We start from the raw sequence: 18372 nt of genomic DNA, 5'->3' as shown, positions 1-18372 counted from the left end.
ACAAAATGTATTGGGTTAATGTTTTCTCTTCCTTAACTGAGTGCATTGAAGGAGACACGACGTATATATTTAGAAAATTATCTGAAGTCAACGAAGAGGTTGGAGTTAGTTTGTTCTTTCCTGGTAAGAAATTCCATTTTCCCTACTTATGCAGTGAGCCTCGTCTGGGCTGAGACATTCTTGCATATCCCCATGAAATACTTGGCTTTCTGACGCTGAAAAGTATTGTATTACTCCAACCATGGCAGAGGAAGAGAGTGGGACTGGTAATGTTGTGGACAAGACTTACAATGTTGAGATTTAAGGGAAGCAGAATAATTCAGCTTCAGGCCATGATGCAGACTCTAAGTAGGGGGAATTTATAATTCAATATGATTTGACACAATATGCAAAGGTCAGACAACAAACAAAATAGGGTTACTGGACATAAAGGACTCATGTTGAACATCCTTGAGATCTGTGAAGGTCTTGAGAAATTATTTATCTAGGATACATATAGCATCCAAGGTGACTTCATATTAAATTGATTGGTAAAGAAAACACCTGTAATCACCATTTTATGGCCCTCTGAGCAATTATTTCGTTTCGAGTGTGAAGACGGCCATGTGGACTCATCCGCTTTTTTAGAGTCATGTTATAGATTTAGCTTTCCATAGCTCTCAAGATTGTGCTCCCTTAAATTCTATTGTCCCTCTGGTCTATTAACAGCTTGTGGTCAGTAGGGAAACGACATCTTTGTCTGATTTTCTGTAGGACTATTAACTTGTTGAATGCAGAAACAAGTTCTTACTCAACTTTGAACCTCATATAGAGAGGAAGTCCACCAAGCACTAACAGTAGGTCCTCACTAAGCATTAAAATAACTGGTATATGTTCTTACTTTATGTATTTGTAGTTATGTAAAATAGACATGTAGCCAAAGATCAATTGGGAAGCATATCTTTTGCAGACAATGATATGACTAGAAAAAAACGTTTCTTTCAACCACAATTTACTAAAAGAGAAAAGGAAAACTTCACATATAGTATGATTTCCCCTGACTGTTTCAGTTTACTTTAGGTGATAGAATTAATTAGCTAATTGCCAAGGCACACACGATCCTATATTTTTCTTTAGTAGAAAACATAGAATACTGAGCAGGCAGAGATTAGCGTTATTTTTCTGAGGTAAACAAAAACTGCCTTCTGGATCTCATTTCAATTTGCCTATGCTGTTACAACTGAGTCCCAAGATTCCATGATCAGAAGCCTGAGAGTGATGAAAGATAATTATTCCAATAAGGCCAATTTATTCAATACCCTATTTATAAAGAACCTTGAGAAAAATAAATGACTGGGCTGGAAATCAACATGGAAATAGGTCCAAGTTTTCTCAGTTGAAATTCAAAGTAAAATGCAATCTTAATTTTTTTAAACCCTAAAGGAACAAATTTTGCAGAGTGAGAACTCAATCAGAAACAGGGGGGAAAAACAAAGACAGGCTCTTACTGAATTCTCATTATGGTTGGAATTCTTTGTACCACTTTGACTTTACTTTCAAAAATCTTTTTTGAGTAACTGTGACAGTGTGAACAGAAAATGAGGGGACAGATGGAAACACGAAATAAAGCCTTCTAAGGCACCCGCTGCCTGATGCATTAATTAGGCTTCTTCAAGCACCTGAGATGTCAAACTTAGCATCATTTCTTTTGGTTTGTTTAATTGCTTTATCTCAATTTTGTAGTAACATCTATCACATGGGCTAGTTGTTTGCAGTGCTTTATCACTAATAAATATTTCCCACTGTCTTAGGCAGAAAATCTGGAAGCTGCAAAGTAGCACATGTTTATTATGAGGATACTAAAATGTGTAAATTTCAAAGTGAAATATATCTGGGTTGGGAATATAGTAGAAAGGTAGATTGGGTACTTAATATATATGCGACTGGGATCAAACTTCAACAGAGAAATATATAGAGGATACATAGTAGATAAATACAGATGATAGATAGATATAGGTGGGAGAAATGGGGATGATAGGTAGACGGCTAAGTAGATAGATAGATGATGGATTGATAGACTTTGCAGTCTATTTTTGTCACTGGGAGAATTACTGTGTAAAATAGACTGCAAAGGGCAGAAAAGATGAGAACATTACAATATATAAACATCAAGTGACTATAAGGGGGAAATAGCTAAGTATCTCTATATACTTCAGAATATCCCCGTGGGAAATTTTCATGGATATAAAATTATATCAACTGCATGAAAGTAGATTTCAAAGCCTAGGCGCTGAGCGCTGGGCCGCGTCCACAATATGGGGTCTTCAACTCCTTCGTTCCAATCTCCAGACCCTGTGGCTCCGCCTCCTGAAGCTCCTACAACCCCTGCCAACCCAAGCACCCACTGCTCCCGCGTGAGCTGTCGCTTGCTCTCTGGGTCCGGGCTGTTGGCGGCGGGCACCTATGTGTACCTGGTGGCGCAGAGGCCCATGAAGCTGGGGCTGGACCCGGGCCCATTGCGCAGATGGTCGTCGGCATCAGCATTGCCTGTTGGGGTGTAGTTATCCTGGTAGACCCAAAAGGGAAGGCCTGTCGCGTTGCTTGAAGGTAACACCAGTGACTTTGCCATCATGTATCTTTGACTTCATGACACACAGATCAAACATGGGATTTATGGATGTTCTGGATAAACCCATGGACATGGATGTTTGGCACTATTGTGGATACTGACAAGGCATTTTAAAATTCTTCATGAGAGCTGCAGAGCTAGTCTGATTTATTATGATTATTTTTTATTGTGAAAATACTGTACAGAGGGGTTACAATTACATGGGCAAGATAGTGAGTACATTTCTTATCAAGCATTGTAGCCTCCTCCTTTGTTTACCCTTCCCATCCCTTCCCATCCTCCCTCCCCCCCACCCAATCCTTCCCCTCCCCCAAGTTGTAAAGTTCGTTTTTGACATGACAACTTGTACTTCTCATTGTTGCAAAAGGTCCGCCTGTATCCTTATTTAAACGACTTGTTTTTCCCCTTCCCCTCCACAAATTATACCGACATCAAATACAGTGAAAGCAGGGGTTATACTGTGGGGGAGGGACATACAAAGCAACAAAGAAATAATCTTATAATTGCGTTAGAAACAAATGCATGAAAGAAAACAAAACATTTAAATACATATCTTAGGGTTCATTTTCCTAACATCACCTTATCTGATTTATTATTTAATGGGTAAACCTTAAAACAGTTCAAGTGATTTTATCAGGCTCATTTGTCAAGTCATAGATGGAGTTAGGACATGTCTAGATATTCTAGTCTTTGAGAAGGGTAGTATGGTTCCAAGAAGACAAGCATTAACATTTTGAAACATTCATAGTTAAATACCAAAATGGTTGAGATAAATTGAAAGCTTTTAGTAAAATGAAAGCCTTTGATTCTTTTTCCACAACCATCACAAATGTTCTTGTGATGGAATGGAGATGCTTTGGGGATAAGGGCTCAGTATTTATTGATGTCTATGAGAAGTTGTGCTTGCTGTTGGTGTTTTGCTCTGAAATACTGTAGTTTCTATGTAAAAGAATGTTTAGGTTTTTTCCTGAAAAACAAAGGTACTTCTTTCTGTTAAACTGTCAGTCATAGTGTTTAATAAAATGTTTAGTAGCCAGTACCTTGAAGGCTGTTACTGACACTGAAAAGCTGAAACATTTGGATTAATTTGTCTCATCAGTGTCCAAAAACGAGTCCATGAACAAAATGGCAAAATTTATTGTAGAAAAAAACAAAACAAAACAAAGCTCTCACTAGAGAGGGGCTCTTATTGAAGGTTAATGCATGTGTCTAATTGTGTTGGTGTTAATAAAGTGTCTCCATGAAATAAAAAACTTCATGAAAGTAAAACATAAACAGAAATACTAATTTCATTAAATATTCATATATTGATACTAAATGTACCAGTTGAAAATCAATAAAGTATATGATTAAAAATTTACTGGAATATAAGCTTCATGAAGTCTAAGTTTGATGTTTCATTCTCTACACTAAGTGCCAATGACAGATAAATAAGTTCCTTTTATTATTTATGAAGAGGGTCAGTAGGGAAGAAACACTGGGAGAAAATGAGGGAGGGATGACACAGTTCCATTCATTACCTGACTTATGTAACCATGACCCTTTGTACATCACCTTTGCAATAAAATAAATAAGAAACATTTTAAAGGTAAAAAAGAAATATAAATGATAGACAAGAAATACAGGCTACCACCAACCCAGATGCCGCTCAGTAGATGAATGGATCAAGAAAATGTGGTATATATACACAATGGAATTCTACGCCTCTATCAGAAAGAATGACATTGCCCCATTTGTTAGGAAATGGAAAGGCTTGGAAAAAATTATATTAAGTGAAGTAAGCCAAGCCCAAAGAAACTTAGGTCCCATGGTTTCCCTTATTTGCAATATCTAGTATATGTCTGAGTCAAGCAGAAAAGGTCAGATAAGGTGATGTTAGGGAAATGAACCCTAAGATATGTATTCAAATGTTTTTTTTCTTTCATGCGATTATTTCTAATGCATTTATAAAATTATTTCTTTGTTGCTTTGTATGTCCCTCCCCCACAGTATAACCCCTGCTTTCACTGTATTTGATGTCGGTATAATTTGTGGAGGGGAAGGGGAAAAACAAATCGTTTAAATAGAGATACAGGTGGATCCATTGCAACAATGAGATGTACAAGTCGTTATGTCGAAAATGAACTTTACAACTTTGGTGTGGGGAGGGGGCGAGGGGAAGGGGAGGGTAGGAGGGGGGGCGATGACGATTGGGTGGGCGGATGGGGGGGGGGCGGGGGTGGGGGGAGGAAGGATGGGAAGAGATGGGAAGGGGAAACAAAGGAGGAGGCTACAATGCTTGATAAGAAATGTACTCATTATCTTGCCCATGTAATTGTAACTCCTCTGTACAGTATTTTCACAATAAAAAACAAAATATAAAAAAATAGTGTTTGTCATCACTAATACTCGAACAAATGAAACTTAAATGCAATCTCTTGATTAGATATCAACACGAGAAATACAAAAACAGAAATCATGACTAACAATTGCAAATGACAGTCACTGACAAACTGTGGAACACACACACAAGACTACACACACACACACACACACACACACACACACACACACACACATACACCTAATTATGTACATGTCAACTGATGAAAATTCTTTTTTTTTAATGTGAAAATACTATACAGAGGGGTTACAATTACATGGGCAAGGTAATGAGTACATTTCTTATCAAGCATTGTTGCCTCCTCCTTTGTTTCCCCTTCCCACCCCTTCCCATCTCCCTCCCACTATCACCCCCCCCCCCCACTGCCAAAGTTGTAAGGTTCGTTTTTCAACATAATGTCTTGTACATCTCATTGTTGCAATTGTACAGGTAAGAAGTTTCCACATATGTTTTTGGCCCGCTGGTATAGTGATCCTGTTTGTCCTTTGATTGGCTTTTTTTTTTTTATCCAAGTACTAAGCATCTCTTTTCAGCAAGTATTTTCATTTTAATTATTTTATGACCCCCCTCATGTGTCTGGTAGTGATAAGTTGCCATTTAATGATATATTTATTGTTGAGAGCTTTAGTTTCTTAAATGAATTAATAAACTGATATTTCCACATTTCAGTGTGAAACTACTTTAACGCAATGAGAAGTACTCACATTTAATTGTCATGTGTAATGAAAAGAAATGAGGTGACATAAAATGTTCATAATCCCAGGGACCTTCAATGTCAAATAAAAGTGGTGATTTTTCTGTAGCTTTGAAAAAGTGATGACAGAAAATTCAGCCTTCAAACAACATAGTCAAGAATCCAAAAAATGTATTTATCAGCAAATAATCTAGTCACAATACAAATGGATGTATTGTTTGAATTCAGTATATGCAGTTATACTCAATTCACATAAATATAATTATTATTGTAAAGTTCATTATACAAATAATTTTTAGTACTAATTTCATGATGCATAATGAATATAAAACAAGTTGAAAAATTATATTTAAGACACTAATCTAGAATCAAAAAACTGTTATTTTTGAATTAGATTTTATAGGTTATCACCAAAATAATAATTTTGATTCATTTACTCAAAATTGTTAAATATTTTAAAGGATTATTAATTTGATATTTAAAAGATTTTTGTATCATGTAAGTCTTATAAAAACTATTTGTCTCTTAACGACAGAAGCAGCACTAAACATTTAGGCTGTAGCTTTGTAAATACATAGAAAGTTACAAGATCCCTTGGAAGTTAACTGTGTCATGTCAAAGAAGAATTTTAATGCACATAAAAATCCAAGACCAAGCCAGGTGCTGATGGCTCACACCTGTAATCCTAGCTACTCAGGAGGCTGAGATCTGAGGATCACAGTTCAAAGCCAGCCCAGGCAAGAAAGTCCATGAGACTCTTATCTCCAATAAACCACTAGAAAACTGGAAGTGGTGCTGTGGCTCAAGTGGTAGGGCGCTCATCTTGAGCTGAAGAGCTGAGGGATAGTACCCAAGCCCACAGTTCAAGCCCCACGACAGACCAAAAAAAAAAAAAAAAAAATCAAAGACCAGACCCAAGAGCTAGACAATGGTGACATTATTTTCACTCATGTAATGCAAAAGAAGGGGAAGGAGAAGGAGGAGAAGGTGGAGGAGGAAGAGAAGGAGAAGGAGAAGGAGAAGAAGGAGAAGGAAGAAGGAGAAGAAGAGGAAGAGGAGGAGGGAGGATGAGGAGAAGGAGAAGGAGAAGGAGAAAGATCCAAAAGCAAAAGAACTTTACAACTTTAGGGGCATGGGGGGGGGGGGAGGGAAAGTGGGAGAAAAATGAGGAGGGTAATAATGTTTGACAAGAAATGTACTCACTACCATACATATGTAACTGTAATCTCTCTACACATCACCTTGACAATAAAATTAAATTTAAAAAAGAAAAAAAAAGAAAATTACAAGATCCTAATTTAATCAACTTTACTGAAACACAAATATATCCATCTTTGAAAAATGATCAACAAGTTTGACAATGTTATATGCCCATATATATAACTTTACTCATCTAAAATTATGTAAGTAATAAGCTGTATATGTGATTTTCTTTTATGTGTCTTTGAGTTTAAAGTCCTATATATAATCTAATCTAATCATTCTACATCATAAAAATAAAAAGCTCCATAACCTGGAAGAAATTTCTGCTGTTGCTGCTTTGTGGTCTTTTGTCTTCCTTTTTGGTCCACAGTCATGGTAACCCAATCATTAAACTACAGTCCATCATATATTATTTAGCTTTATGTTTGTAGGCATAGGTCCCAGCCTTAAAGATTAGAATTTACAAATTCTTTCTCCATTTATAAGACGATTCTTTCTAACAAAGAAAAATATCAGCTTCACAATTTATCATAATTACCCCCATAAAATTGTATCCGACAGAAAAGTAATTGTTAATCAACATGAAAAAAAGAAGTAGGAATAAACTTTAAGAATAGACTCCTATATATGAAAACACATGGTGTATGTAATCTGTAGAGTTCTGTTTTTTAAAGCCACAATGCTAGATGAAAAGATGAACAATCAGACTGAACTTCAGTCAGCATTTCATCTAAGGGCTTCATTAAACAAAAACGCGATCAAGATGCCAACCCCTTCTAATCATCACTAAACATGTCAGGAATAAATCACACCGATACTTTCAAAAGTGATCTATTCAGACTTCTGTATAGATTAAATTCAGTTTCACCAAATGAACTAGCCTTCTGTCTATTGTACATTTCAGTTTATGATAGTGGGGAGAAGACATTAATGAAACAGCTCTTTTAGATCTGATTGTTTTTATCTGGATGATCTGCATTAAACAATTCCATTAGGATTCACTAAGTGATAAAATGATATTTTATGTCCTGAGCTTGAGTTTAGCTTGTATTGAAGACAGAATGTTGAGATTGTATCTAGTAATAACTCATTTATTTTTCTCCACTACCATGCTGTTAAACCTTCAACCAGTAGAAAGCCAGAGAAGGATAGATATACCCATCTCATTGACGGGTCTTTCCTTCATCAGGTGTTGCTGCAGATCCTCTTGTGCTTTGTAGAGTTTCAGCAAGTGGTGGTGGAGAATGGTCAGCCAGGCCATCATACTGACAGTACATTTCAGTGTGCTGTGAAACAGCTGTCCCTGTCTATCATTCTTCTGTACCACCTTTAGTATTAGTGCAAGAAAACTTGAACATCCAATGATTGAGAGACACAACAAGGAGATAGAATTCCTTTATCCTTAGCTTATATTTGTTATACTTTTTACATGAATACTCATTATGGCAAATATTATGTATTTGTTGCATATGTATAACATATTACATATTCATTGTTCATTATGTATTTGTTATAACAAATGTTATATATTATATAATACATAGATATACTCTATTATATATCTATACATATAACTGAAACACATGGAAAGAGATTGAATACTTAATTTAATTTTACACCAGTCATGTGGATGAATATAACTATAAAGATGCTAGAAAATGTTTCTTTCTAATTTCCAGATAGGTATTTTTACTAGACTATTACTGTTCTATTATTATTCCATGAACATTTCCTCACTGGACAGCTAGATAATAATACCATGCATACTATTTCAGAAGGGAAAACCTTGAAAGCAACTGACACAAAAAGCCCTAATTCACCATCCAATCTACCCAAATATGTAACAGTTCTTTAAAGATACAGAGCTTAACATTAAAGCCATTATCATTATTCTTAATATTAGCATTAGTGTGCATTGTTCTTGTATTAGAGCATGTGTCTCTGGAAGTTAATTTCACTCTCATCACAGCTTGGCCTTGTGGAAATTATTAACTTGACAGAGGCAGGATGAGAAAAATACTCAGGGAACAGCTGGCAGAATGTGAAGCGATGCTGAGCATCTTCCTCTCCCCACGGAACGTGTTTAGCACCTTCTTTCCTCCCCTATTAAATTTTAATCTCTCATATATACATTCATACGTGTGTGTGTGTGTGTGTGTGTGTGTGTGTGTGTGTATAGAAAGTGCCCTGGTTATTTAGAATAGATAAATTAGGGTGACTTTTAAATTCTCTCCCGTTTATATTCCTTTCATTTTCACAATAAGATGTGTTCAGTTTTGCAGAATTGTGTACTGCCATATACCTCCAAAGTGTTTGTGATAAGGGAATGATACCATCCAGATATTTCTATTCATCTCTGAGCACAGTATTCTTTTTTAAATTCTATTCATTGTTTTCCTGATTCTGTAGTTAAAGATACTGCCCAACACAGTCTATTTCTCATAGAAATTTTCTTGAACATTTGATCTAATTCAGAACTCCCTAGAATGATTCAATCCCTGTATATTAAAGATCTGTATATTGAAGATCTCTATATTAAAGATCTGTACTTAATTGATGTTTGTTTTATTAGGATGCTGAAAGGGATCATGGAAGCATGTTAATGCCAATGTGTTTTTATGCCCCATCCATGTTACCTTAAATGCGGCTTGTTGGCAATGGTCTCCATGTAAACTACCCAGTCTTACGTTGTTTTACTATTTCCTCCTTAATGAACTCTACTTTTCTCTGGTGTGTGTGTGTGTGTGAGAGAGAGAGAGAGAGACAGAGACAGAGACAGAGACAGAGGCACAGGAGGTGATTATGCCATTGTATTTTCCTATTATATCCTTTAATGTTGGGATTCCCAATTGGGTTGCTTTATCGCTACCTTGGTTGATTTTCTTGCTTTAGGATATCAGATAACTCTGGGCTTGTAAAAATTAGGACCTGTATGTCTATTCCCAATCTTTCCCTTTGAATGTTTTCTGACTCCTGACTCTATATTCACCAACTAGAGAAAGAACATCCTTAAAGAGTCAAAAGAAACTTTCTGGAGTGAATGGACAGGCTGAATCTTGGAAAACACTGGTTGAGTTACAGTGTTGGTTTGTAGTATCTGATGAACACAATTATTATGATACTGAATTTAGAACAAAGAAGGACTGGAGCTTGGTTACACTTGGAAAAACATCTTCAAATCTTGACTTCCTCCTACTAAAATTGGATCAATTTTAGTATATAGTTTTTCTTTATATAAACTGAATTAAATTCAAATAAAATGCCTAGTACAATGTTTCATGTTCAGGAAGTATTTAATATGACTAGTAACCTTTATAGTAAATGTTTTCATAAAAAATTCCATAACTTTGTTTAAAAAAATCCAATACAGCCACAGAGACATTGAGATGTTGGAAAGGCCTTTAGCTATAAGAATAATGATAAATAGAATAATGTCCAAATTAGTCTTGTGGAGACACAGAGGGCACTCCAATACCCAGAAGCCCCGGGAGCTCTTTGGGAACCCCATGGAAGGATGTGTGGTAAAGGTAGAGATAATTAGCAGCACATCAAGACCACCATGATAGTGAGAGAATAAGGTGGAATATACATTCAGTATCTAAGACAAATTTTTTATCCATATGTTTGACAGATCAAGAGATTAGGAGTACAGATGGATATGAGCAACTGTTGGATATAAAAACAATGACAAGAAGGAAAGGAACTTAAAAAATACCTTTGCATTTTGAACTGGTCCCCTCTGATGTCATTTAAGAGGAACAAGAAAGATTGGGACATCTTTAAATTGTTGATGGCTACTGGACTCTGTCTTCTTACTGATAATACCAAGTAGCAGACTTGTCCTCAAGACTAATCTGGACCCGATTCTATTTATCATTACTCTTAGAGCTAAGTGCCTTTTTAACACCTCTATGAAAATAGTTCATAGCTATCTCAAGACTAATAGTTCCCAACCTGAAATCGTAATCTTCAGGCCACATCTTTTGTCTGCTCCAGTGACATAATCAAGTATTGTTGCCGTGTGTGTTGTGTGTGTGTATGCAAGTGTGTGTGTGTGTGTGTGTGTGCACACACGCGTGCATATGTGTTTGCCAATACTGGGGCTTGTACACATGGCCTGATTGTTGTCCCTTAGCTTTTTCACTCAAATCTGGCACTCTACCACTAGAGCCACAGCTCCACTCCAGGTATTCCGGTGGTTAATTGTAGATAAGAGTCTCATGGACTTTTCTGCCTTGTCTAGCTTCAGGCCACAATTTTCAGGTCTCAGCCTCACTGAGTAGCTAGGATTATAGGTGTGAGCCACCACATAATTACCCTTCCTTCCAAACCCAATAAAAAATGCATTTATGCTTTACCCTAAAGCACATCTGGAATTTGTTCATTTTATAATTTCACTCAGTATCACTTATGTGCCTTAAATTTTATTTTAAAATCAGAAAAGTACACTTGAAAACAAACATGTAAATAAATAAATAAATATAAATTCACATATTTGCATTTACCAATACAAGGTAAATACATATGTTTGTAATGCATATCATATTTGGTATGTGATACAGAGGTATGACAACATATCATATTTGGCATGCAATATCTATGCATTACATATAATATTTGCAATCTCTTTGCTTCTGCTCAGGATCTCTAACCCACAATGTTTCATGTTTCATCTTAAATAAGGGAAATCTATCACCCATACTCCCTTGTTTTCCCAAACACATAATTTAAAATTTGACTTACATAAATAAGAATGTGTTCCAGAAACATAAATAAAATCTGGGTATCTTAGTTCTTCAGTATCTTTTTCCCTTCCATTTTTGAGGATTCATCGGTTTGTGTTATTCATTTTCCCTTTGTGACAATGGAATTTGGAGAGACCTGGATGGCAATACACTGCCTTATTTCCATCTCAGGATTTTAATGCTGCTTCCTTCATTTAACTTGTTCCTCCACTTCCTGGATTTCCAATATGCTATCAATTACCTTTTGTATTGGAATCTAGCATAGACGATGCCACACACTGAATGTTACCCGATTTCTAGAACAATCAGGATCTGGGTGATGGAGTATTTATATTTAGTTAGATCTGAGCATTGGGTTAGAATGGTGACAACTTTTTGCTTCCATTTCTCAATTAAGATTTAGCTTTTCAGAAATGGAAAACAACCCATATGTTGCTTTAGCACTATAGTAATTTCCAGCTCCAATTATTGATAAACCTACTACTATTCCCACCATATAGGAATTGTGGAGATGCCAAACATTTCAGTGGCTTTTACAGAATGCTGATTTGTTACATTATGTCATGTTTTTCGATATCACAGCTGCAATTTTTCTGTTAAGTAAAAATTTCCTCATTGGCAGGAGTCATTTATTTTTATACACAGGTCAAACTGGAAACACAACCTAAATATTTTGCTTTTAATTTTTAGTAAGTAGCTCTCTAGTTACATGCTGTTTTGGTATTGAACTCAAAATATATCGTGCAGGATATTCTGCTTTTCTCTATTATAGCTATCATTTTTCATTCATGACTCTGCAGTCATTTGTTACACTTCATACCTTGATTTTTTTCTTTCTTTTTCTGCACTAAACCCCTTTGTCTTTGCAACATGACCTATTATTAGTTTTTCTTCCCATCTTTTTGCATCTAGTTGGGTTTGTGGAAAGCTGTCTTTTGTCAAGATGGCCTCATTAGTCTTTCCCATCCCAAAGGCTCTCTATCAATGGAACATGGACACGTTGTGAAGAGTGACTTCCATGTCCACTCCCTCTTGAATCTGGGTGGGTCTCTGATCATATTGATGACCTCCTCGGCTCAAGAGGAGGCCCCATTCTCCATCCCAAGATTCATAGATTTACTTTGGGGAGACTATAACATAATTACACCTGTCTCTTGACTAGTTCTACCTCTTTTGTTTCTCAGGTAAAACATTCTCTTTGAGTGCAGACTCCCGACCTTCTGTCTTCCAAGGAGCTTGTCCAATGACACCTTATGGAGAATATCCTATCATGATTTCACTTTTAAGTGTGAGCAATTGACAGACACAAAAAGCATGGACTTGCCTCAAAGTGTGATTGGCTGGTGAGCCATAGAGCCTGGACTCAGAACTGAATTTTACTGTCCTATTTGTACCCTCTTTGCCAGGCAGTCCAATCTATTTCAGCTTAGCACTATGTCTTCCTCCCTCACCCGTGAAGCACTGGGACTCCATCCTGAGTGGTCTCCTTGACTTTCCTCTTCTCTTCTTTCCAGGCCACACACATACAACCAACTCCCTCAAAGCCTTAAAACAGACCATTACCACCACACATAAAAGCATTCAATGAATTCTTCATGAATGTGAGAGTTTAAATAGATTTTCCATGGCATAAGAGCTGTCCGTTCCATGACCTTGTATCCTCTTCAAGCCTCATTGCTCTTCTCCTCCCATGTTCTCTTCAATTCAGCAGCGCTCAGAATAGACTCCTGTCCTTCATCTGAATAGCAATTACCTTGGTTTCAGACTCACCTTCAAGGCTCACAGTAGAGCATTCTTCCTGAGTTCTAAGATAGGCCAGCTCCATTTATCTGTTTCTCTTATAGTATCTGTACTTCTCATGTATAACGCTCACCATGTCTGTGATATTGGGAGCTTGGATTTCCTTTGGTTTACCTTCCATTTAAGTACAACTTATCCAGTAAAAAATGCATCAAAAACTATTTACAGCATGAAGACACCTGTGTTAACAACCTCTGACAAATATAGGATACAACCAGTATCCCAGGCACCTTCTTGAATCCCCTCCCATTTACCTTCTCCTGCCTTCCATAGCCACAGTCCTTTCTAACACGACTGTAAGGCTTTGCTTTTCCTTACTTTATAACTACTTTGCTTTTCAACTGCCTACTTTACAGACCTCAAACCCCATCAGTCTTCTAGAGACTGCTTTATCAGCTCCCACAATAGGGTAAATTCTTATCCATATAAGAAATCTCTTTCATGTGATTATGCAGGGCTGCTTCTTTACAGAGAAGTCAGAGGCTTTGCAGGAGGCTGCAGGGGAAGCCTGGCTATTCTTGTACTGTAAAATTTTCCTTTTCCTTTATTATGTCAGTGTGCAAGAACACACACACATTTACTACACAACATATAACACCTGTACATACATGCATGCATACACACACACACACACACACACACACACACACTCACCAGTACAAAAGACAGTTTATTTTGCACTTGACCTTCATAGTAAAATGTTGTGGGAAATACTGTGCTACATTCAAATGTCTTCAACTTTGTCCCAAAGTCTTCAACTATATTATACTCTAATTGGCAAAGCTTCTTAAAATAGTATTAATTTTCTTGCAAATACACTCCCTTTCCGCTCTCCTTCCATCTCTCTTAACTAATTCAAGCTTTCTTTTTTGTATGTTTTTTATTGTAGAAATGCTGTACAGAGGCGTTACAGTTACATGAGCAAGGTAATGAGTACATTTCCTGCTGAGCATTGTTGCTTCCTCCTTTGTTTTCCCCTACCATCCCTTCCCTCCCACCTCCACAACTACACCCCCCACCCTTCCCAAGTTGTAAAGTTCATTTTCATAGTGTTTTGTACATTTCATTGTTACAATGGGTCAACCTGTATCCTTATTTAAGCATTTTGCTTTTTTACCTTCCCTTTCCTGAATTAGAGAAGTGTAGGGCATCGGCAGCACATACAGTGAAAACCCAGAGGTTATACCATGGGGGAGGAACATACAAAGAAACAAAAAATTCACATGGTACATTATAAATACGTTAGAAACAATAGCAAGAAAGAAAAAAGATATTTGTGTCCCGATCTTGGGGTTCATTTTGCTTAACATCATCTTATATGGTCATATGTACATATAGCTTTTCTTTTCTTCATCAGTGCAAACCATACTTATTCTACTGAGACTCTGAGTTCTCTCTTTAAACTACAATTAGTAGCTTTTTATAGTAAGTTACTCATATGACGGGATGACACATTGTTCTTCCTACAATATACTATTGCTTATTTAGCTATCTGATTTCCTACTGTTTCTAATGACAGGAGTTGTGTCTTCATCTTTTTTGGAATCTTAGTGCACAGCATAATTCTTTGTATCTTTGTTTCCTGAATAGCAAAGACGTATGCAAGCATTAATCTAGACAACGATGTTTAGACTGGACTATCAAATATGTTCTTTCAGTATCATTTTAGAAAAATACCCAAGGTAAAATAAGTGCATATATCCTCGAAGGCACATGCAAACCTGTGACATATCAAAGTGTTTATCTTCTGGACACAGTGGAGTTGTTCTAACCTCCAATTTTTAATTTTTTCCCCACAATTTTGTTTTTTTTTTTTTTTGGTCGGTCATGGGGCTTGAACTCTGGGCTTGGGTGCTGTCCTCATGCTCTTCAGCTCAAGGCAAGAGCCCTACTGCTTGAGCCACAGTGCCATTTCTGGTTTTCTAGTCGTTTATTCAAGATAAGAGTCTCACTGACTTTCCTGCCCAGGCTGGCTTTGAACCACTATCCTCAGATCTCAGCCTCCTGAGTAGCTAGGATTATGGGTGTGAGCCGCCGGCACGGGGCTTACTGTTTTGATTCTAAGAGCATTCGTGTCATGTGAACTATATGCTGGTCATATCACCTGTGGATGTCACCCACAAAGCCAGTGGCTCTGGGAATGACATCGGTTTTGCATAGCTCTTCCTAGTGGATACCTTATGTTTCTGGAGTTTGCTGATTGCTAGTAGCCACCATGATTGAGGGTACCCAGAACTTCTCATTGGTTACATCCACTGGTCTTGCAATCTCCCTCTCCTGCTCTCTCCACTAGTGTAAAGCAGAAGGTTTATGCATTCCCTGAAAGGGAATCAATCCATGCATTCTTCTCTCTTCCTTTATAAGTCAAAATATGTGAGCATCTCCAATGGACATCCCAACCCTCTCCTTCTTCAAAATTAACATTGTAAATTTTTGTGTTTCTCCTCAGTGCTATCCTCAAGATTATTACAGGAATAGTTTCAAGCACAGTGACTTCATCTTCAGTCGGAATGAAGGTGTGGCATAGAGGTGGATTATTAGGATCAAGCTGCAAAGTGATAAAACCTTGAATATGGATGATGCTACTATCTACCAAAACCAAGGGCTAGTTTCCAAATCTGCTTCTCTAGTAGAGAAGAATTCAGAGGAAAAATAGGAGCCACTGAAAAACTTATACCTGACCAATAAAGACAAATTATTACAACCTCATCAGATAGTCAAGCAAATAATGTGGGCTGAGGATTCCCCTTTTCCTATCATATGGACCATAGCTACATTTTGCCATCATATCTTTTGGTTCATGGGTAGAATAATTAAAATATTTATTTTATAAAGCACTTTTGTTGTAGAACTAAATGCTATGGTTGTTGACAGGAATAGAGAATTGAGGTGAGATGCAGGAAATATACAAGAATAGAAGTTGAAAGTCATCACTAGAGAATCATAACCTCCAAAGGAAAAATTGTGCCACAGCAGTTTTTAACAAAAACAGACATAAGGACTGTCTGTAGAGGTCAGAATGTGTTGTATCTCATTTTCAAGTGGACTTTGCAAGTTACATTCAGGTGACTCACCAAAACAATATTCACTCTACATACACAATCTTATATATGAGGATGTTTTTCAATAGAAATATCTACCCCAATGTATTATTTAAAAAATCTGTGGTAGAAAAAAATATACATAACACAATATTGACCTTTTAAGCCCATTTAGATGTGCAAATAATTGAATGGCTTTAATGGCATTTAAAATACTGTATGCCCATCAATCATTAACTAATTGCAGAATTTGTCACAACCACAAATGAAATTTGATAACCAGTATACAATAATATTCTGCCACTCTCCTGCCCTTTATAACATCTTATCCACTAATTTCCCAATGAATTTTCCATTTTCTAGATGTTTCTTTTTCTTTTCTTTTATATTTTTTTCATCAGTCGTGGGGCTTGAACTGTGGGCCTGGGCACTGTCCCTCAGCAGTTCAGCTCAAGGTGAGTGTTCTACCACTTGAGCCACAGTGTCACTTCTGGTTTTCTGGTGGTTAATTGGATGTAAGAGTCCTACAGACTTTCCTGCCCCAGCTGGCTTCAAACCATGATCCTCAGATCTCAGTCTCCTGAGTAGTTAGTTTTACAGGTGTGAGTCACTGGCACCTGGCTAGATGTTTCTTATAAGTAGAAAAATGCATTTTTGTGTGTCTATCTTTTCTTAAAATATTTTTCTTGGGATTCATTAATTTTACAGCATGTATTATTTTCATGGCCAATAATACACACAGAGAGAGAGAGAGAGAGAGAGAGAGAGCTACAGACAGACAGACAGACAGAGATCTTCTTATTTCATTACTTAGACACCTGAGTTGTTCCCATTTCTTGTCTATTGTGAATAATTCTGCTTGGTATGAACTTTGGCATGCAAGTATCTGAATCTTATTTCCAAATATTTTGGGTGCCTGGAGTGAATGCTGATAGTATTTTGCACTGCATGATGTTAAAGGCAACTTAAAATGATTAACATCCTCTGAAGTGTACACAATTTTTAATTTTAAGAAATAGTTTAAAATTTTCATCTTTGTTTTCTTAACCTGGAAGACTCACAGACAAGTTCTTAAAAACACATTAAGAACTTGTTATTTTTTACTATTATAATTAGATGTCACAAACATGATTGTGCTATTGCTTTTCTGGACTGTTACAATTATATATAGCTAAAATCAATACCTTGCTGGCAATTAACAAGTGCTAAAACCTTTCCATGTATACCTCCTTGCAGTCTCATAATGAACTAGCTGATTTATTGAGAATGCTATTGCATAAAAGGAGAGGCTTGATTTTAAAAGATAGAGATATTAGCTTTAGTGAATGCATAGGAGTATGTGCAAGTAACTGGATCATTAACATAGAGTAAGATTTTGTTGAGCAAGAGACAAACTTGAATGGGAGAGAGAGTAAGATAACTTGGATTTCATGCATTCTTTGGGCTACAAGAATAAGACAAACAGAAGAGAAACTCAAGCGATTTGCATGCACAAATTCCACTCCTGGATATCCTAATGAGCATTAAGTCAGGGGAAGAAATGAAAGAGTATGGATTATCTAAAGTCTGTCTACCTGTGTCCAATTTAGAAGACATTCTGTGGAGTTTTTGAAAAGATGTTGGTAGCCAATAATGGACAATATTATTGAATGGGATGGAGCACACTGACATGCTTGAAGGGAAATGTGAAAGAAGAAGAAATATCCTGGTTGACTTATGATTAGCTCTTTTGAGTCTGCTATGCCTTGGTTCTAGCATACCTCCTGGTAAAAGCCCGTCTGGCCAGAAAAGTTAACTTTAAATTGTATACTTGAGAGATAGTCTGGAATTTATTAAGCTTTACTTCACTAGTGAACTCTACTGCAGATTGCAGTGGAAATCTCTATCATCTAGTTATA

General features: G+C 36.7%; 1 long non-coding RNA gene across 1 annotated transcript; it reads left to right on the top strand.

Annotated features, from left to right (window-relative positions):
• The first annotated feature begins 3484 nt into the window (after window positions 1–3484).
• Window positions 3485–18090, top strand: LOC122107026. Its single transcript, XR_006147278.1, has 3 exons — window positions 3485–3567; window positions 6171–6176; window positions 18080–18090. It is a non-coding gene; the product is annotated as an uncharacterized LOC122107026 (long non-coding RNA).
• The last annotated feature ends 282 nt before the right edge of the window (window positions 18091–18372 follow it).

The sequence above is a fragment of the Dipodomys spectabilis genome, unplaced genomic scaffold (assembly GCF_019054845.1).
Source record: "Dipodomys spectabilis isolate Male_0828 unplaced genomic scaffold, ASM1905484v1 ptg000045l, whole genome shotgun sequence".
Classification (NCBI taxonomy): domain Eukaryota; kingdom Metazoa; phylum Chordata; class Mammalia; order Rodentia; family Heteromyidae; genus Dipodomys; species Dipodomys spectabilis.
The sequence above is the reverse complement of the archived record's forward strand: the minus strand, read 5'-3'. Positions and strand labels throughout refer to the sequence as shown.